The sequence below is a fragment of the Lissotriton helveticus genome, chromosome 10 (genome assembly GCF_964261635.1).
Source record: "Lissotriton helveticus chromosome 10, aLisHel1.1, whole genome shotgun sequence".
Taxonomy (NCBI): domain Eukaryota; kingdom Metazoa; phylum Chordata; class Amphibia; order Caudata; family Salamandridae; genus Lissotriton; species Lissotriton helveticus.
The window spans coordinates 199813967-199835603 of NC_136071.1; the positions used below are offsets into that span (position 1 = coordinate 199813967).

Sequence of the window (21637 nt, forward strand, 5' to 3'; positions counted from 1 at the left end):
TTTTTACTTTTGGGATGAAACAGTGAGACCTTACTCGTGTGCAACTACTTTCCAGGGGAATTGAAGAACTCTTGATGGTGGATTTTATTAAAGGCTGGCACAAACATTCTGGATGGGACATGGGAGTTAAGCCCTGACGATGTGGGGAGTATTATCGGAATGCTGTTTATTTTTTATGGAAGACGTCGCGAATCTTGCCATATTTACAGCGTTTCCTACTACTGAAGAGAACTTTGAGGAGAACTCGGGTGAGAGACCGCTCACCGGAGCATGGGACTTTATTTAACATTATTTTTGCTGGTCATTTGTAGTGTTTGTCTTGTGCTTTCTGGGAGTGGTGGTTGGTGAGTGTGTGTGGTGGTTCATTTGTCTCATTACTGTTTATTTTGGGGTGGAGTGTGCCTTATACAATATGTTTCAGGGAAAAGTGTGTTTTCTTTTTGGCGTAGTTGGTTACAAGTTAATGGCGTATACAGTGAGTACCTGCGTAGTGTTGCGTTTGGACTGCTGTGAGCCACATGGAGTATTTTCAGGTGTCGTGAGTGGCGTGTGAGTGGCAAGAGTCGTATTATTGTGCACCTACAGGGTGGTGTGCATTTATGGTTTGTTGTTTTTTGGGGTCAGGAGGGCCCTGTACAGTTTATTATAGGAGGAGTTGTTCTTGGAATCTGTATACATGGTTTCCATGTGTGGTTGAGTGTTGGGAGTTATAAACTCATACTCCTATTTTAAAGATGTGTACCCTGTCTCTTTTGTGGTTTTGGGGTTATTATTGTATCCCAGTTATAGTTCACGGGGAGAGCTGTACCCCGTTACGTTGTAGAGTTTGTTCTTAAAAATTTAAGGGTGGTGAGTTCCTCATTTTGGAAGTTGGGGACAGAGCAATGGCTACTCCAAGGTGTAGGTCACGGGGAGGGTTGTACCCCGTTACGGAGCTAAGTGGTCTCCATAAATTTTTTTCGTCTAATTTAGTTTGTGTTTGTGTTTCCCAAGGAAAGGGGATGAGACTTGGGACTAGTTGTGTTTGGGATGTGTTGTCGTTGACTTGTATTTGTAACTGTTTGGGATGTGTTTGTTCTCCATCTGTGGAATGGATGCTATGTGTACTTTCATATGGATGTGTACACACATGCTAATTTTATCTATTGTATTTCCATCTTGTTGATTTCCCTAAAGAAAGGAGATGTGTTGTATTTAGCCTGTCTTCTTTCTACCTCTGGGGATTTCATAGTCACTCACATGATGTCACCACTGGAACCTTGGGTGACATCATGGAGTGTTTGGGGCTTGACCTGGTGACAACTGGCAGTTGGAACCAGGCAGGCTGAGTGGCAAGCTAGTCACTCCTGGTGGGTCTTCTCTGTAACTTAACTTACCATCTTGAAGACTTGAATAAAGTAACCTACATGATACCAGGCTCCAGCATCTATTTACAACAAGGTGTCTAAGGTCAACCTGACATAAGGGGGTCTATTCACAAACTGCTTTGGTAATATGTAAAGTAGCAGTACAGTAGTACTACTTATGTATTGCAAAATGCAATTTGGAAATCTGTGGCAGAAGACCTTTTAAATAAAGATACTATTGTTAGGTTGTTTTTTTGTTGTTGTTGTAAAATGAATATTAATACATTATTGAGTATTATTTAACACACATTAAATTTGATTAGTAAATGTGCTGTAGCCTTTTCTTCCTACAAAAAATGATGGATGAAAAGCTTGTATTAATCTCAACCACTGGTAATTATTCGGGCCTCATCCTGGTCCATCGGTTTTTTTGCACTCATGCCACCTCAGTCTGGACCACCTCATATGCAAATCAATCTTGACCCCACTCCAATAGAAACACTCCAGACCTAACTACCAGGCTTGGTCCTCCTTGAATGGAGACACAAGCTACCCAGAACCGGCTCATTAGTTGAGTGCAGCTTGGTTCCTGTGGCACAGTGAGCACGGGACTCGCATCTGGTCATAATCGTCACACTTAGGGTGTTGCAAAGAAGTATACAAAAAAGTGATGGATGGAATGCTTGAATTACTCGCAGCTACTGGTAATTACTCAAGCCAGAACCCAGTCCATCGTTATTTTGACACCATATCACCTCAGTATCCTCCAGTTTTTAAAACAGCACACTACATTAATTTTAATAATAAACATATTTTACATTATTTTACATTTATAATATACAACAAAATATTTTTTAAAATATAAATGTTATTATATTTCCCTGCATTTCTTGTAGGGAGTTCTCCACCCTGTTGGCGAAGATTTCCACCAATAGGTGAAAAGTTACTTGTAGTAACTTTATACTAGCACAGCTCGAGACGAACACTTTGATGGGGATACGTCTGAAACTAAGGCACCCGTCTGGTCACTTCACAAGTGCTTTCGAGATCATCTGTGATTTGGAGATACATTTTAGACTTTACCACGCTATGATATATGTATATGCATGGTAAGTGAGATGTATCTATCTATGTGAGTTATTAAACAAGTTAACCACTCAAGTTATTTTACATGTGTTATCTTGAATTTGCAGGGATCGCATCCCTGCAGTGAGTACCTTCAGCCCCTAGTTTAAAACGTGGTGTGTGTGTGACCAATTAATAAATTAAGCCAATTAATAAACTAAGCCAAAATAATGTACTATATTGACGTTGGTCAACGTTGCCAATTTCTTCAGGACAAAGCTTTAAAAAATTGTTAATGTTGACAGAATCCACGTTAGGTTGCCACTCGCTTAACTCCCAGCTCTCCCACCTCCGCACCAATGTATGGGACACCAGAAAAAAATCAATTTCATTTTCCAGCCATGAATACCAGTGCAGAATCTCACTGACAGTATTTTAAATAACACTGCGGTCCTTTATCGCGTTATGACGCCTTCTATCCCAGTCACATTTGCCTAGAGCTGAGCTCAGCATAGCCATCCAAATGCTTATCTCACAAGCGTGGAGAAATTTAGGAAAAACATATTTCATGAGCCTAGAAGAAGTTTACTTGCAGCTGATTGGTTGTATTAAGGCTTGTCAAGGGGGTTTTCTTGAAACTCCTCATTGTTCATTGGCTGTTGAGCGCTACGGTTCTGAGATTGGCTGAGAGACGGGCTTGCCAGTTGTTCATTGGCTGCTCTGCGATGTCACCAAGAGTGCACGTGCCCCAGCACGGTCTGCCTGCTGTGCTTCCAGTCGTTCGTCAGTGGGCGGGGCTCCCTGGCTCTCGACCGAGTGACTATCAGCGTCCCACTCATTGCGCCTGAGTCCGGGCTCGTGGCAACCGTGAGACTGCGGAGCTCTCTGGGCTCAGTACGGGTGACCGTCTCTTCGCCGAGAAAGTCCGACTCTGTCAGGATTCCGGCTCCGACCCCGCACCTTCTTCCCCGAGCCGAGGCCGCATCGAAGGCGGTGAGTTTGACACCCTCTGCACCCAGCGCTGCAGGACGGGGGCTCTACGGCGCTTCGTGGGGGGCGGGGCTGCCCCCATGCATCACCAAAAGCTTGTGGTAACCCCCCCCCTTCAGAAAGCATTGCACAAGCATGCGGGGGGCTGTGAAAGTCCACTGGAATGCATTGCGCACGAGGGGGCATGTGCGCCTTCTCTTTGGGAACTTACCCTTTTTTTCCTCACTATATTGCACTTTGTGCATTTTCCAACCCTGATATCAGCCCCGGACAAAAGTAACATCAATCATTTTTTTACATATTTTATAGTAGTGGAAATAGCTTTGCACCCACTACGGTTTTAGTCTTCTGCATGTATTCATTCGCAATGCCAACGCGGAAGTGTGTTAAGCTATGCCTGATGGATGGTATTGACAAATAAAGCCTGCCACCCATGACGAAGTGCAGCAGGCTCGGAAATACATAGGTAGGCCTGGGATTGTGCTGAAGTTCCTTAGTTGCACGTCCCATAAATTGTGCTCTCCCACACCTCTCACATGCAAACCCCGGCACCACCGCCACAACAGCCATTATTAGGATCCTTTCCTAGCTCAGTTGCGCCCTTTCTGCAGAGGAGAATCTCCTGCCAGGGATCGCGATGTCACTGTGCCAGGTTGACTTGCAGCATGCCAAGTGCTGAGCACACAGTGTTTCCATGCGGGATCCGGGACACTTAACCCAGCCGCAGAGGTTCTCTTCCTTTGCTGCAGCTGCCAATGTCTGCAAAACACACAATTCGTATTGACTCCAAACTTGCCTCTTTCAAAAACACTGGTCTCTGTGTATATTATAATACAATATAATCAACATGCATGCATTTATGGCATGCCTTTCAGATGTATTTGACAAATACCACGAGCATGTAGTTGTATACCATTGTTTTGTTTTAACAGTTGAGTGACAGGCTGCACAAGTGTGAGGTGCAGCCTGGTTGGCTGTTATTTGTCGGGGGGGGGTCATACCCCCCTAGATCACAGCCTGCTCAGCAGTTTCTTGTAAACAGACCTCGTGCGGCTTTGTCAGGATCGCTTCACATGCGCAGCCTGCAGGGGCAGGTGCTGGCGGACGTCCAAGGCTCTGCTCTGCATCTGTGGATTGCATTCGTGGAAGATTCGTTTTGCGATGCCTTGTCAACACAGTAATGGAACAAACTGGGACTGGGGCCCTTTCTCATTTGGGATCCATAAATAATAGAATTGTGTGCTTTGTGTTCGTCTGCAGAGCCCCCCTCCTCCGAGACAACCCCTACCTAACACGTGCAACCAGCGATTCCCCTACGTAACCATGTTGGCCGCTGTGATACAATGCCTGGTGGTGTGATCACATGATCAGATCCTGCTCTGTAAAACATATCGAGGGAATGTGGGCGGGGCTTTTATTTGAAGCAATTGTTTACTACAAATTCTCGTACCATTATTTGTTTTACCGCACAAAATATTTGCTTTTCCTACTGTTTGAACAGATTGTTGTTATAAATGCATGTTTCTTTGTACGTTGCAAATTTGATACGCTAGTTTCTTAATACTACTTGAGATGTAGATACTGGCGTTAAAGACAATACAAATTAATTGTACTCGCTGTTGAATATTAATAGCAAAGCATTGACCCTATTTCGGCGTACACATCAAACTGGATTGGCGTTCGTAAAATGCGTGTTATTATCCATCATGAAGGTATTCATCTTATACGTATAGACTAGTTGAAATGTGGAATCATTCAGAGTGGTGATTCATATCTGCCGCTTCTAGGTTACTGATGCCCAACCACTGAGCAGTAACATAGTTTTGTTTGTTGACAGTATCCGCAGTGCACTGTCAGCGCCTCGCATTCATATAGAAATCTACGGTATTCTGATCAAAACAATTAATGGGAAAAAGCATTGAGGTATTACAGAAATGTGTAATGTGCTATTTGATTAATCGGATCCGAAAAATAATATAAATTATAAAAAGTATTCAGGGTTTCGTGAATGGTCGGTGCTTTGATTGGCTGTGTACGGCTCCATGCAAATTATATTACCCATTTTCTCACGATTTGAGCTTTTTTAGTGCAATTAAAGTGCTATGCTCTGTTATCCATGGAGATAAGAGTTCATGGGGCTTGACCCAATTTTATCTGCCCTTCATTCTAAACAGCCCGATCTGCGCCAGGCGCGTAACGTGCATAGGGCTCAAAGAGCTTCAGCGCCCCTCCCACCGCCGGACACACACCCACAAACACACTTATTGAGCTGCTGTGGGCTGGCTGGTCTGGCGTCTTATCGCAGCCACACCCTAGTATTTCACAAATCTTTAAAAGACCATTTACTTGATAACAAGGCTTTGTTGTTTTATCACCCGTTCCTAGAGCCCCCGCATCCCCACTCTGCCTATTCTTTAAAGTTGCAAATTACTTTTGCTGCCACCGTGTAAGAATGCATTTCCTGAAAAGTGCCCTTAGGCTATGTTTTTTTGCGGTTTTATACAGCTCAAACTCCACCTGAAGGTATTGATGCCCTTTTGCATGAGCACCAGTTACATTATGCAAGGACACATTGCTGGAAGTATTAGCCCCCCCCCGAAATGTGGCTCTACATTGCTGGAAGTATTAGCCCCCGCCGAAATCTGGCTTTAGTTCGCACCTGATCTGCCCCACTATGTGATTTCGCCTATAGCCTCCTGCAGTTACTCAGCCAGACTACTGCACTCTACAGAACTTATATAACTACTGCCACCCCTACACAACCTCTGCCACGCCTTACACCGCTGCCATGCCTTACATATCCCTCAGAAATGCCCTGTAAACCTTCACCTGCACCCTGTCTACCCTCAGCCAATCCCACGCATTCTCAGCAATGTGCCGCATGCCCCAGCAGCATTGCACGGATGACCCACACTGTGCCCATTCTCATCCAAGCTCTGCACATCCTCTTTCACACTGCACTTCATTGGATGATCTCAGCCTACGCTGTGTTAACACTTTCCACGTCCTCTACCACTCCCAATTTGTGCATGGTCTTGGCTACGTTTCCACATCTTTTGACAATGCCTTGCAAAATATGGTCCTGCATGCCCAACCGTTCTGACAAGCTCTATGCACTGTTAATATCTTCACTGCATGTTTTAAACCAATATGCACACCTCCAGTTTGCAGACTGTGAGCAAAAAAGGGCACTTATGCCCAGTGTTTGAAGTGGAGGGGATCGGAGGGGCACAATTTAATTTAAGTATAACAGTTCCCCTACTTTCTGTGAAAAGACAACCGTCCCGGGACAGTTAATTTCAAGAGCTGAAGTTGCTCTGCTGAAGTGTAGGGCATGATGTCACCAGTGCTGTGAAACGGAGGGAGGGGCAGACAACTAAACAAGCCTTCTTGGCAGGTACCTGCTTCCCTGAAAGAAATATTGATGAGCAAAACAGGTTAATCTGCAAATGTAAAGGGAGCTCTGAAGCCGGTATTGGCTTTGATTAATTGAATAACTTGACACTTCATGACACAGATTTATTATTTTTGAGTTGTGTTGTAAAGGAGTTACCAACTGAGCTGGGAAGTGTGTGCTTTTTAAAGTGGCGTAGCAAAGGCCCCTGCGTGCACGGCCCTTATTTTATATTTCAACTGTGTGTTCATTTATATGCACATACCCGATGATGAAAGACCGAAAAAAGATATAGAATATTTCGTTTTTTTGTCACACCTTTGACCCCACCCCTACGCCTATTCACCCGCCCCATTGTGCACAGCATCACTCACAGTTCCCTTACTTTTTTAAGTCTCTTTGACCGCTGATTATGTCCATCCTTATTCATAATACTAACTTGCCATGCTCTGCAGTGACCGTCCCTACACACCACCATCTGTCACCCATTCATGCCCTGCTCTCTTCCAGTGCACATTATCACCGTACACGCTGCATAACTTCTTCACTTCTTGTTCAGCCTCAGTCTAAAACCCTCAGTCATGCTCTAAACCGACAGCAACGCACACACTTACACTACTAACCCTTAATCAGGCTGTGCACACCATGGCGGGGACAGGCGCAACTTTAGAAACTACTTATTCTATGTAGAGAATAGTGAAAGCATGAAACGTCATCTTGTGTTAAATTGTTATTGCTCTTGTTGAATAGCTTTTGTATAGCTCACTTTAGTAGGGCACCACAGTGCCTTTTGTCAGTTTGGAGTGTAACTTTCCAAGCATTTCAGTTGCTGGCTGGTGACTGGTTCAGTTTTGTCAAGATGTGAGGTCAGGATAACGACTCTGTCCTTTTTAATGAGTTGTACGTTTTCTTTGGGTGAGACCAGAGCACTGCACCAGATTGCTTACACATTTCCTCGGTTGGCAAGGGTCCTTGTTGGGCAACTGTATGTGTGTGAGAAGTAGCTGTCCATTATGTGGGCGCTGAATGCCCAAATATCCAATTAATTGTATGTTGAGGCTTTGTGGGAGGCAATATGTGTGCTCTTGTAAGTTAGTTTATGGAATATCTTCTTGTGCTGTGCAATTTAGGACACGTAGAGACCCACATAAAAAGCACATCTGCTGTGGTGTGCGCGATCTTCTGCCTCAATAGTACTTTTAGAGCTTGTGCGTTTGACAAATGACGCGCTATTTGGTGTATGTGCTTTCGTTGGTATACTGACACCCAGCCATACAATGAATTTGAGAAAGCCTATTACTGAAAAATTGAGAAAACTGTGGAGAACACCTAAGAATCGTGCAGAGGGTGAATAGTAACATGGTCTGATTGGATGTTGGGGCTTGCAGAGCACCTGTCGTCCAAGAGTCTGATTTAGTCCTGGCTGCAATGGGGAATATTACGATTTCTGGAGGAGCCGCAAATCGAGAGTAGAGCCCAACAGCGAAACTGCCACCACTAAGCTATCTATACGTGTCTGGTGTAATCTCCTCTGGTGTTAGCCCTTACTCAACAAGCTTTTTAGCTGCGCCAAACTCTTGAGCTAGGCCCCACATTTGTATGTGGATTCCCTCTCTTCTGTTTAAGTTTTAATTCTCAGGCGCACCTACTTCCTGTCAGCACTTGACTCTCCAGAGAAGAAGCATCTTCTAGGAAGAACCCCAAGGCTATGTTGCATTTTATTTTAGAATTGCGCCATCAGTTAATTGGCTTTCTGCTGACTCGCTTAATCAAAAAATCATCTGTTGGTTGAGCGGATAAATTATACAGATGCTCAGGTCTCCAGACTTTTTTTCTGTTCTGCTGACATATGTGTTTCCTTTTAACAAGATGCCGCGGTGCAGTGCATAGCTTTGACAGGGTGTTACATAGACTTGATTTCGGTTAAAATAGCAATGTCTGTTTAACACTTTTTAAATTTCAAGGTTCACCTGCCTTTCAGCTGTGACATGTTACTCTAATGAGAAGCAAAACATAAACATACTTTTATTGGGACTTTTTACAAAATTATAATGACCTTTCCTAGTTTAGTACCAGCGAATACATAAAACACAGCTTTTCTTGTCACCTCAATTTAAACAGCATTAGCAAAGCCTTGAGTTCTGGTTTAATGTGCTAAAACATGTAGCACTAACACTTTGCAGGAGCCAGCAGGAGCAGAGAAGGCTACACTTGTAAAGTAGTCCTTCATGCAGTAAGCACTAGAGTAGGGGTGGAAGAGTACATCCAAACAGCCAATATATGTATATGGCTCAGTAGCAGGCTGTGTGTCGAAACGCGTGGACAGTGCAATTAGTGCAGGCAGATGGACAATCAAAATATAACAAAAATGAAATAAAGAAAGTTTATACTGCACCCGAGTCTACAGTGCCGAGTACAAGAACACAAGGAGCGAAACGAAGACAAGGAGACCCGATATAAAAAAAATCTGTGTTGTATAATTAAAAGAAACCATGTATAATCCAGCATAATACACAGTAGATGTGTATAATCTCACACCTGTTCTTAAGTAATTACTTCTTTACACCTGTTTACCTCTAAGCGGTAGGGCATCTGAACGTCAGTAGATTTTGAAGCCAGGTATTTTACTGCTAAAGCCCGTATTCCCATTGTTAGGCTAGATTCACATTGTAGGCCCTAAACTCTTTCACTTGTGGGCAGAACAGACTTCCGGTTCAAGATTCTGGAGTATCCCTCACATACGTGCCCAGCACACGTGAGACTCTTCAAACCGTAAAATCTGCTCAGCTTCGTTTCTTTCTGAAGGTTCTTTGGATACTGTTCTGCAGATTTACATCTTTGTTACGTTTACCTGATATTGTCACACATATCCTGTCATAAATATTTGCAAGGGCTTAACGTAGATGGCTCAGTGAGATGCACAATTGCTTCTAACACACCCAGCCACGGATCTCCAGGTCACAAGTTATAAAACCAGCAAGTCTGACTCAGCATTCCATCTTTTCGAGGTCGGTAACTTGACAAAATATACATTGGGTAATGGTAGTACCTGTTAGACATAGCGCTTAGACACGGCAGAGGTGTGGTGTAATTACCAAATTAAATGAAAGTTAATTTATGAGTTGGTTTCTGTACCAGAGAGGTTAAACTCAATGATTTTTCTGTGCACACAAATTTCTTTTTAGGTCGAAGTCTACCACACAGTGCAGACACCTGGTTTGATAAAGACCGGGACATTCAGAAAGCTGCCCTAGGGATGCATTACACCCATAGCTTTCCATTGGCTTTGTGGTTTGTAACTCACAATTTCTGGCTTTCTATTTGCTGGCTGTATTTGCTTAGGCTGTCCAGATTGAGTTCGTCCCTCCCATTTACCAAATCTCGTTTACTGTTTTCTTCCACTAACTCGTTTTTTGTATGCAGACCTCTAAATCTTGTTACATTTGCTCATCATTCAGAGTCAGATATCAAGCTATCTGTTTTGAGACAGCTTGGTTTTTACTTTTCTTTCTCTAACTTCAAAGTGAGAGACTTTATGTGACAATTCTGCTGAGTATCCATGTAAGAGGAGAGGGTGTTGGATGTTTTTTTTCCTTTCCACAAAACAGACACAATAACTGTGCTGATGTTTCAGAATATATCAGAATTAGTACAAATGAAGCACATTTTTTTCTGTAATCCTGAGTGTGCTGGAACTAAACATTTGAATATGATCAAAGCACATGAATACATACATCAATACACTAGATGATGACATTTGCACACATTATAGTTTGTGTGTAGTAAAACCGTATTTCGGTGCAAATGTAATGGTCATTAAAATTGAATATGTGTTGTATATAATGGCAGTGTGCTACCACACCATACATACTCCACATTACTCCACTCCATTGTATGCCCTTCCACTACATGCCACCCCATTCTACGACACTCCATTCCACTCTACGACATGCCCCTGCACTCCCCTCAACTCTAAGACATTCAATGAAATGCTGTGTTACTCTACTCCACGTCACTCTACACCCCTCCTCTACACACCACTTAAGTCGTTCCTCCCTACCCCACTCCACTTCAGTCTGTCCCACTCCACTCCAGTGTACCCCAATCTACCCCACTCCACTAGTCTTCTCCACTCCAGTCAACTCTACGCCACCAAATCCACTTAATCAAATCTACCCCACTCCACGCCAGTCTACCCCAATCCACTCCAGTCTAACCTAGTTCAATCTAACTGCACCCAAGTTATCCACCCCAATCTACCCCACTCCAATCTACCCCACTCTACTTCATTATGCACCACTCTAACCCAGTCAACTCCACTCTAGTCTACCCCAATCCACTCCATTATTATCCAATCTACCTAAATTCACTCCAATCTACCCCACTCCACTCCAATCTACCTCACTCCAATCTACTCAAGTCCAATCTACTTCACTCCAGTCCAATCTATCCCACTCCACCTGAATCTAGTGCACGCCGCTCAGTTCTCCAATCTACCCCACTCCACACCAATCAGCTCTAATCTACCCCACTCTGATGTACCCCAATCCAACCCACTCCACTCCAATCTACCCCAGTCCAATTTACTCCACTCCATTCCAATTTAGCCCACTCCACTGCAATCTATCCAGCTCATCTGCACTCCAATCTTCCCCTCTCCACTCAACTCTACCCCACTCCGCCACATTCTACCCCATTATCTACCACACTCAATCCAATCTACCCCACTCCACTCTACCCAAATCTATCACACTCCACTTCCTTCCAGTCTACCCCACTCCAGTCTCCCACATTCCACTCAAATCTAACCCATTCCACTCAAATCCACCCCTCTCCACTCCAACCCAATCTACGCCTCCCCACTGCACCCCAATATACCCTACTCTAAACTACCACTCCCCAAGCTACTTCCACCCCACTACAATCTACCCCACACCACTCTACCTCACTCCAGCACACTTTAATGTACACCGCTCCAGTCTAACCCACTCCTCTCTGATCTACCCCACTCCAATCATCCCTCTTTAATCTACCCCACACCATTCCAATCTTCCCCATTCCACTCCAGTCCCCTCTTCCCCAATCTATCTAACTCCACTCCAATTTCGACTCCACTCAAATCTATGCAACTCCAATCCACCCCACTCCAATCTACCCCACTTCACTATACCTCTGTCTACCACAGTCCATTCTACTCTACCAAATCTGCCCCACTCCAGTCCAATCTACCACATGCCACCTAAACCTACCCCACTCCAGTCCAATATAACCCACCCTACTCCACACCACACCAGACTTCCATACTCCAGTCTACCCCATCCAATCCACCCTTCTCCAATCTACCCCAGTCTACTCCACACCAATCTACTCCAACCTAAACCAATCTACCCCACTCTCTACTCCAACCTATCCCATTCCAATCTACCCCACCCATCTCAATCTACCCCACATCACTCTAGCCATCTCCAATCTGCCCCCACTCCATCCTAATCTAGCACCACTCAACCCCAATCTACCCCACTCCACTTCAGTCTACCCCTCTCACCCTAATCTACTCCACTTCACCACTGTCTACCTCAATTCAGTTGACCTCACTCCAATATATCCCCTTCTAATCTGCTCCAATCTAATCCACTCTACCCCAGTCTACCCTACACTCCCCAATCTACCTCACTCCAATATACCCCATCCCATTCTACCCAACACAACTCCAATCTACCCCACTCTACCCCACAATACCCCAAACTGTCCCACTCCATTCTACCGTATTCCAAACTACCGCAATCTACACCCACTTCATTCCATTCTACACTATACTCTACCCAATATAGCCAACTCCACTCCAGTCTACCCTACTCAACTCTTCCCCATTCTACCACATTATATCCCGCTCCACCCGATCTACTCTACTCCTATCTACACCACTCTAATTTATCCCAATGTACTCCACCCCAATCTACCACAGTCTACCCCAAGTTAATGTACTGCACCCCAATCTACCACACTAATCTACCCAACTCCAATCTACTCCACTCCATTCTACCCCACACCACCCTACTCCATTCTACCCCAACATTGTGCACTAATCTACACCACTCCATTCTACCCCAGTCTACCCCACTCCAATCTACCCATCGCCACCCCACACCGGTAACTTTTAGACATGCTGAACAGCAGCCACACTGGCGTACATAATGGCTAAAACACATTGCCAAAACTAACAGCTATTGCATAGACAAGACTTATTGGCTTTGAAATGCTTGTCATGTTTCTGATCCTTTCTCTACAGACAAACACGGAGTCTGAAGCAGTTAATTTGGAGCAGTTACCCAATGTGCTGTGCAATTACTTGCTTAAAAGACGCTGCCATTGTTTGTGGAATATTATTGTGGCTGTTCATTTTGAGTCCTGTTTGTGATGAGCCTCAGGCAGACGCTGGTAAACCAGCATTAGGGCAATAAACCTGCTGAAGGCCACAGGCGCACTCAAAGTCAGCACACTTTGCATTGTTTCCTCAGGCACTGGCCTAAAGGGCTCTTTAGGCTTATAGGGATACATATTCTGGAGGACAGGCACACACTGCTTTGGAACGTTTACCGCAGTAACTGTAGCTAAGGGGGTTGGATTGAGCATGTAGAATGGAGAAATGAGTTTCTCTTGTAATGATACTTGATTAGCGTTTAAGTGATAAACTTCTTAAATAAGCAAACAAATTAAAAGGTTTGATTGGAATAAGAAGTAAGCACTGGCTGATCACTGTAAAATGAGGAAGTTAACGGGTAACACAGTTCTCCAGCATATGTAGTTTCATAGACTTGAATACTTAATATAATTCTGTAACCAAATTTGTACTCGAAGCCTGGTCATGCTAAACCTTTGGCAATGGTGATTTTTTCTCTAAGCTAAGAATCTATTGTCAGAAATAGGCTTATAATAGCAATGTAATCATCATTCAGAGTAGCACAAGTGTGTGATTTTAGAGGTATTGTTCTGTATAAGCCTTTCAGGAATCCCTTGAATATTCATTAAAGAAATGGTGAAGGGCGGATTGTCTTATGTCTCGGAATCTCATAAGTAAACTCACACTGATTTATGTTTTATGCGAGCTTTGGCTAGAAACGAGTAAGGTAAAATGTGATGTAGATTCAATCCCATGGCTCTGCGCCTTACCCAGAAACATTTACATTTTCTAGTTCATGTCCCTCCTAGTAGATACAAGCATGACCGGTACTAAAAACTTCAAGCATTCCAGGCTAGGTGGGATCACAATGTCGCAGGTCTGGATGGCGAGGAATGGCGGGCGGCGGTGGCCTCCCCTCGTGAGGTGGCCATTTACTCCCAGCTCAGATTGTTCCAACTTAAGATGCTTCACAGGTCGGGACCTCTGCTGGTTCGCATGGGCTACGTCCCAGAGGGCAGCTGTGCGAGGCAATGTGGGCAGGAAGGTACCTTTATACATACTATTTGGGAGTGTGCGTTAATCCAGGGGTCTTGGAAACGTGTGGTGGGCCGGATGGAGGAAGCACTGGAGCAACAGATTCACTGTAACATAAATGTAGCACTGTTAAATATTTGAGACCCTACTGACTTGAACTCTAAAGAGCAACTGTGAGTGACGCATGGGTTCATGATCGCTAAACGAAATATCGCACGGCTCTGGAGGGCTCCAAACCCGCCAAAACGTATGGATTGGTCTAACGATATGGATTGGTGCATGGTGACTGAGAAATCTATCTACGAATCCAGGTGCCCTAATAAAAGTCTGGGGTCAGTGGAACTCTTACAGAGGGGAGATTTGTGCACCACCATGGACCAGAGAGGACTGCAGTGTGGTTCTAGATGTTGTATATCAAGGTCACTTTCTAGCTATAGTACTAGGTGCTCTGGGAGAGGTTAGAGCCTGACCACTGTATGAACCGCCCTGATTGCAAATATGTTGTTTTTGTAACATGCCTATTTTCTTAGTAACATTAAAAGAAAGAAAACTTCAAGCATTTTGAAGGAATGATCAAACAATCAAATGAGAATTCAGAAGAAGCTAGATTGTGGTGAAGAACTTTGCTTTTCTCTTTCTCTAACAATTTAGGCTGTATCAAGTTACTTGATAGGTTTCTGAAGAGACAATACACATGAGATCTGTGAACCGGGCCCGCCACACACAGACAAGGTCTAGCAGAAACATTTAGCATCTGATGGCGGAAATTTCCCTACAGTAAAGTATAGGGGAAAGTAAAAAAGGTTTATTAGGGGGAGGAGCCAAGATGGCGATCGAGATGGCTGCTTAAACGCTCGGCTCCGTGAGCCCTCTCACCCCGCACGTATATCCTGACATTTATCCTGTGCAATTATTGCATATCTAAGTAGGCGAAGGACTCTGTTCACTTACCGTCTGCTCCTGGTGCTTCTCCATGCGGTAGACCCGAAGAAATGCCCCCGATTGTTTGGCGGCCTTTCCTGTGCCGGGACCGGGATCTCGGATGGGAGGAGTATCCGGCAGCGACTGCAACAACAGCGGCCTCTGGCTGCGGAGGGGAGTCGGTCGGAGGGAATCTGCAACCTGCCGGCTGACGGCGATAGTGCCGACCTCCTCCGAATAGCAGATTGCTCTGCGGGAAGTGCGATACCCAGGACTGGAGGGACACCAAGATACTTGACCCCCCCTCAGTGTGATGCCAGGGCGTTAACAGTCTCTCCCGGGACTGACGGGTGCCTCCCGGGGAGCGGCAGAGAATTTGTTTAGCCCTTTGGTGACCCTCCGTTGAGATGCCTGCTTTGATGTTCGGGGTCCGCCTGTGAATCCTGTTGCGTCCTGGTGTGGTGCCTGGTCCTGAGGTGAGATGGAGAAGGAGGAGGCCGTAACGGCTAAGATGGCGGATGGCACCCTTTTCCGCCCCCTCCATCCAGACAGAGATACCGCTGTACAAGAGAGTCCCGGGGGTTGGCATCATGAGAAAGGGCCCACGTCCAGAGATGTCCTGGCTGCATTAACAACCCTGCAAATGACCCTGATCCGGGAGGCCCGGGAACTGGGAAGACGGATGGCCGCCATTGTTGTTCCGCCGTTCCACGTAGGCTCGGTTCCTTCCTGTGTAGGCGCCGATCTGCCCGCCTCTATGTCACTGACGAATGCCTCCGTTACGTTTAAGTCCGTGGAGTCACAGATAGCCTTGGTTCATGAGACTGCTGTGGATGTACCTGTTGCACATGTGCTTGACTCATTGGGGCCCTTGTCTGCTTGGCGAGTGACGGAACGGCGTCGATCCGTGTTTTTGGCGACCCCAGTGGTGTTTCAGCGCTTTCCGCATCGTGTGATTCCTTTTCCATGGCTGACGAAATTGTGTTCGGTCTGGAGGTTGTTATCGGTGTTGGTATTGATACAGGCAGATTTCCGCCATGCGTCCTTGGCGGGGTACTGGTGGCTGACGCCCTATGGAGCGATGACACTTCCCGGTCCTCCTGGAACATTTGAACCCCTCTTGCTATTTTGTGTGCCGATTGATAGCGAGATATACATTGGTGCTATGGATAGAAGAGGCCAGGGGTGAGATCATTTGGGACGTGGTGGGACTTGTTGTTGTTTGATGGTGATTTAAGTGACACTCAGCGGGGTTATAATTGATTGTGCTATACATGATTACTTTTTTCGTAGTCCTTCTACCATTGCTGTCTGACGATTATTGCATGCGATGTGGGGGGGGGGCAGGGTGGCCGAGTCGCTGGTCCTCCTCCAACGTTTTTTCTTCTTTTTTCTCTCTTCTTTTCTATATTTCGGGTTTCTTAATTAGGGCGACAGGCACGCTGCTGGGGGGGGGGGGGCGTAACCTTCTGCAGGGGTGCAGGGTGGGGGGTAGGGGGATGGGATTGTTACTCTGTCCTTTCTTTGTCTTTATGGCCCTTTGTCTTTCTCTTTTCAATGTCGTCGTCTTTTATGTTTCCTACAGTGTGTTTCGCTTTGGGGATGGGGCGTGGCTCGCACCGAACTGTATGTTTTTTTTTATAGCTATCCTGACCTACTGGCCCTATCCCCCATTACTTCGAATATATTTACACTGCTGGCGGGTTTTCTGCTTTTTGTTTGCTATTGTAGGAGCATGTATGACTGTACGGCATTGATTTTAATTTTATTTTTCCTTTTTGTAAATGGACCTTCTTGAATCCTTGTTCTCATAGTGTAAGTTTCCGCATGTATTCTGTCCTGGACGCTCTTCGGACCTTGATTTCCGTGCCGCTATCTTTTTCTGTATTGTATTGTTCTATTTCTGATTTGATTGGCGGCCGGCCTGAATGGTTGTAGGCCCATGTTTGTATTTTCTTGCTGAAACAATAAAGGTCCTTAAAAAAAAAAAAAAGGTTTATTAAACTTTAAAAAGATGTAAACATGTTGTTATACGAAATATTAATGTAAATACATATTATATATTTATTTTAGATGTAGAACAAAATTAAAAAGCTGCAGCTATATTAGCTTAATTTAGTGCCCTTTGTTTTTTTTTACTGATTTGGATCTAGCAACATCATAGTAAATTGCGTAACATGCCAAATAATCATCTGTTCAACTTTCAGAAATAGTGTTTCTGATGGATACCTTTACCTGCATATTCCTCTCCTCTGAATACCTCAGGCGCTAGATAGATGGGATCTGGAAACTTCTAACTTAGCTCCCCACTCCATTCTACCCAACTCTATCCCCACTTCACTCTACGCTTATCTACCCAACTCCATTAGCGCCAGTGCTAGGGAAAACGCAAGAGTGTGCCGCATTCTTGTGAATATGGCGCATCCTTGTGTATTTAAATTGACAGAGCACAGCGTTAGCAATTTTGGAGCTACACCGCGCTCAGCCAGTTTATTTTAAATATGCCCTTGAGTTCGTTCATCTTGGGAAAGCTTGGTTGGATTTATATTCCGTTTCCTTGCTTTGGTTTCTGGCCCCCTCTTTGTCCATGAGGTGCCCCTTCCCTTCTGTTCCATAGCGGCTTAACTCGGGCTGTTTTTTCTGTGCCTTAGTGTCCCTCTTTATATTGAGCTTGACAAGTAGAAACGCCAGGGTATCGCGAAGTAATGGGCCACCCTACGAAGATAAGCAAAGGGCAGGTGCAGGTGAGATACATGGACCTTGTCTGCATGTGTTCTAGAAATTAAAATGATGTGATGCTGGTCAGTACACAACAAAATAGGTGCCCCAGGGCAAACGTTTTAGAACACTTGGAGGGCAACCCTGCACCAACGAATACAGACATCCCAACCTCCAATCATGGAAGAGACTCTCTTTGTAAAACCACACAGTAGCTTAAACTAGAGTACTTCACAATGCTTGAGGCGGTCCTACTGTCAATAGTGTCTGTTGTAATTAGACTGTTTATGATGTCTTCTGGCTACTTGTTATATCATGGAAGTCTGAGAGAACACAGTGCAGAGTTAACCCCTGGTTTAGTGGCTCCAGGTAACTCCTCTGAGGGCTGTTGCACTTCACTCTTGGTTGTTGCAGCTTTAGTGGATACTGTACACCCTTCTGTGGTGCTTGCAGTGGTGTGATGGCTGTCAAAAGCCTCTGAATAAAAGACATCTTCTGGGCTCTAGTAAAGTACAGAAGATCACAAGGAAGGTGTTCCTCAGGCAAAGACCCAGTGTTTAACAGAGAGTCCTTTCTGTGCCTCATCTTCCCATCAGATCTATGCTCAGCAGGAAAGCACTTTGATCTTACTAAGGCCCAAAAGACTCGCGGGCGCAGGTGCGTCTTTTGGGATTTTATCTCTGCTTTGTGAATTCTGTGAACATTAGCAGCACAACAAAGCACAATGTTAACTCAACTGCTTTGAAAATCTATCCCCAAAGACACTCATTGACTTTTGAACGCTTTCTCTTGAATTAAAGAATACAAAAAAATTGATGAATAATGTGCTTGAATGAATCTCAGCCACTGGTAATTAATGAGTTATTGTTATTTTGCACACCATATCACCTCAGTTTGGACCCAGCCATATGCAAATCCGTCTTGACCCTGCTCCAATCGGAACAGTCCTCCACGAACAGCCCAGTTTAATCCTCCTTGAACCGGAACACAAGCAATGCAGGACCAGTTTTGCCCTAGTTATGGGCTCATCAGCTGGGTACAGCTTAGATCCATTGACACAGTGTGCAAGGGACCCACGTCTGGGCGTACCCATCCCACATTTCAATTAAGGCAACATTGAAACATCTTAGACTTCCATAAAAGCTCAATTGTTCCTCTTCATCACTTCTCTCCCATCCTAACTGTTGCTTTTCCTTTCCCTTTCTCGAGACTTACCTTACTTTTTTGCAGCCACTCCTATTTAACAGCGTAAATAGCACTATGTTCTACATGTTTATCTATATTTAACTGCTGAAAGTTTTTTAACGAAATCATTGGATAGTAATTTCGATGTTTTTTGTAACAGCTCCTTGAAAGACTGTTGCCACCTTCGTTTTTTATGACCATCAATCTTGGGTATGAGTATGTCCATATAAAAAGCCTAGTATAAATAAACAAGTCAACTGTGGCGTCATCCTGGACTTTTCTTTGCATGGAACACAGCCTCTAAACCCTTACAAGTGAGCAAATGGGTCTCTGTATTCGGATATCATATGCCCGCCACATCCTGCGATAAGCACTGCTTATCAAAACCACAAAGGGATATTTTGACCTCTGGCCTTTTCTGCAATGAATTCGAAAAGGGTATCCAGGAACTGATGAAAATCGAAGTTGTCAGGAGAATGAATCCCTATACAAATACAGCAATACAATTCAATACCATCACACTTATGGTTTCGGCTTTCACAGATATTGAAAAGTATTTTTTATGTCAAGGAAAATCACTAAACTGGTGATTTGTATTTGAGCATTAACAATAATTTCAAATAAGTGAAACATCACTCATGAAAGTCACTTATAAAAGTCACACCTGATAGATAATTCTGAGGACATGCACACTCATGACAATCAATAATAATGCAGGCCTAGTGAACTCTTGTGGCCCTGCCGCTGCCAACGGCCGATGTGATTAATTGCCCTAGTGCTGGCTTTTAGGTTTCGTCTGCACAGCGCTTGCCCTGTGCTGGAGAAATCTATTGTTTTTAATATAAACTTAAGAGACTTGCATCCAGCCTCCTCTATTTCCTGCTTCTCATTGGTTCTTGTGCATGACACTTAACTTTCCTCCATTTCAATTGGCTGTAGCATATTTCCCTGAATCCACTAATGCTTGTTCCTCGTCTGCTTCTCTTATTAGTTTCCCACTTCCGAAATATTGTTAACATCCGCTTTTGCGGAACTGTATTTTCATAGTTTTGCCTTTCACTATTGCAGCATATTTATATAACAATTTATCACTTGAGACATTAAGTGATTTGCATACATCTCAGTAAATCCATCAGGACCAGACGCTTTTCCCCTTTTCAGTACTATTGAATTTTATGCTCACTTCGCGTCTTTATTACTTCCCCATCTCTTATTACTTTACAAGTCTTTTGTTAAAGAAGGGTCCTCATCAGAAACTTTTCAAGAAGCTGTGATCTGTTTAATTCCCAAAGAAAACAAAGACCCCTCTTTTTGTAAAAACTATCGTCCGATTTCCCTAGTTAATTTGGACTATAAGATTTTCGCAAAGATTCTTGCTCTCCGTATCGACCCCATTTTACCTAACCTTATTGACCCAGAACAATCAGGATTTGTCAAAGGTTGTTTGTCTTCAGATAACTCCAGAGTCTTTTTTAACATTTTAAGTAAGGCCTCCTCTCTCGACTATCCCATTGCGGCAATAGCATTAGATGCTGAAAAAGCATTCGATAGGATCGGTTGGGATTTTATGTTTCAAGCACTAAAATGGATTGTTTCCTTACTAAACTGATTTCTCTTATTTCTTTACTTTACTCTGGCCCTAAAGCCTCTATTTTTGTTAATGGGAAAACTTCTGAGTATTTTTCTCTTTTCAGAGGAGTTCGTCAAGGTTACCCTTTGTCCCCTCTTTTATTTATAATAGCATTAGAACCCTTTTTAATGAAAATTGGGTTAGATGATAGAATTACTGGTTTTAAACTTGACACTACTCATGTTAAAATGTCTGTTTATGCTGATGACATCCTTCTATATTGTTCAAACCAATCTACTTCTCTTCCAACCTTTCTTTCCCAAGTTGATACTTTTTCTCAATTATCCAGATATCGCCTTAACTCGGACAAATGTGAAGTTCTCCCCTTAAATATTTTCTGTTTAAAACAGGATTTTATCTCTACTGGCTTCTCGTGTAAGACCTCTAAAATAAAGTTCTTAGGGTTATGGTTCTCTCCTACTATTCCAGAAACCTTAAAAGAAAACTTTGATAATATTACTAAAACTTTATCGGAGTCTATTGACCGGTGGCACCCGCTTTTCCTATCCTGGTGGGGACGCCTATACTCTATCAAGATGATGCTTTCTCCGTTAATTCTCTACCTTCTGTCTATGATCCCAGTACATATTCCTGGTTTTTACTTTAAAAAAAATTGATTCTCTACTAAACAAATTCCTCTGGAAAAACAAATCTCCTAGAATAGCTCTCAAAGCTGACAAGAATTCTGGTGGTCTCAAATTTCTTGACCTTAAATCATATCACTATGCTTTTTCTCTAAGACAATCCTCATGCTAGCTTTCTCCCGATCAATGTGCTCATCCTCCTCTCTGGTTGACTATAGAAAAAAAGTTTATAGCTCCTTTCCATTTTAATGAATCCCTTACTTTAACTAATAATATTTCTTATTTTCGTTGTCCCATACACGTAAAATTTTAGTACCACTTCTTCCGTCATCTTATCTTCCTCGTTAGATCAACAACCCATTTGGCATA

The 21637-nt window shown here is 43.9% G+C and overlaps 1 protein-coding gene across 6 annotated transcripts in view; it reads left to right on the forward strand.

The window, feature by feature from the left end:
• Window positions 1-3190: 3190 nt before the first annotated feature.
• EEF2K (eukaryotic elongation factor 2 kinase) overlaps window positions 3191-21637 on the forward strand; it is a 192893-nt gene continuing 174446 nt past the window's right edge. For 3 of the 6 annotated variants that reach the window (XM_078665119.1, XM_078665121.1, XM_078665120.1), the window contains exon 1: window positions 3270-3404. The gene's annotated coding sequence lies outside the window, so the exon portion shown is untranslated. Of the gene's footprint in view, window positions 3405-21637 lie in introns of all 6 variants that reach the window. The other 3 variants (XM_078665123.1, XM_078665122.1, XM_078665124.1) reach the window with 3 other exon arrangements.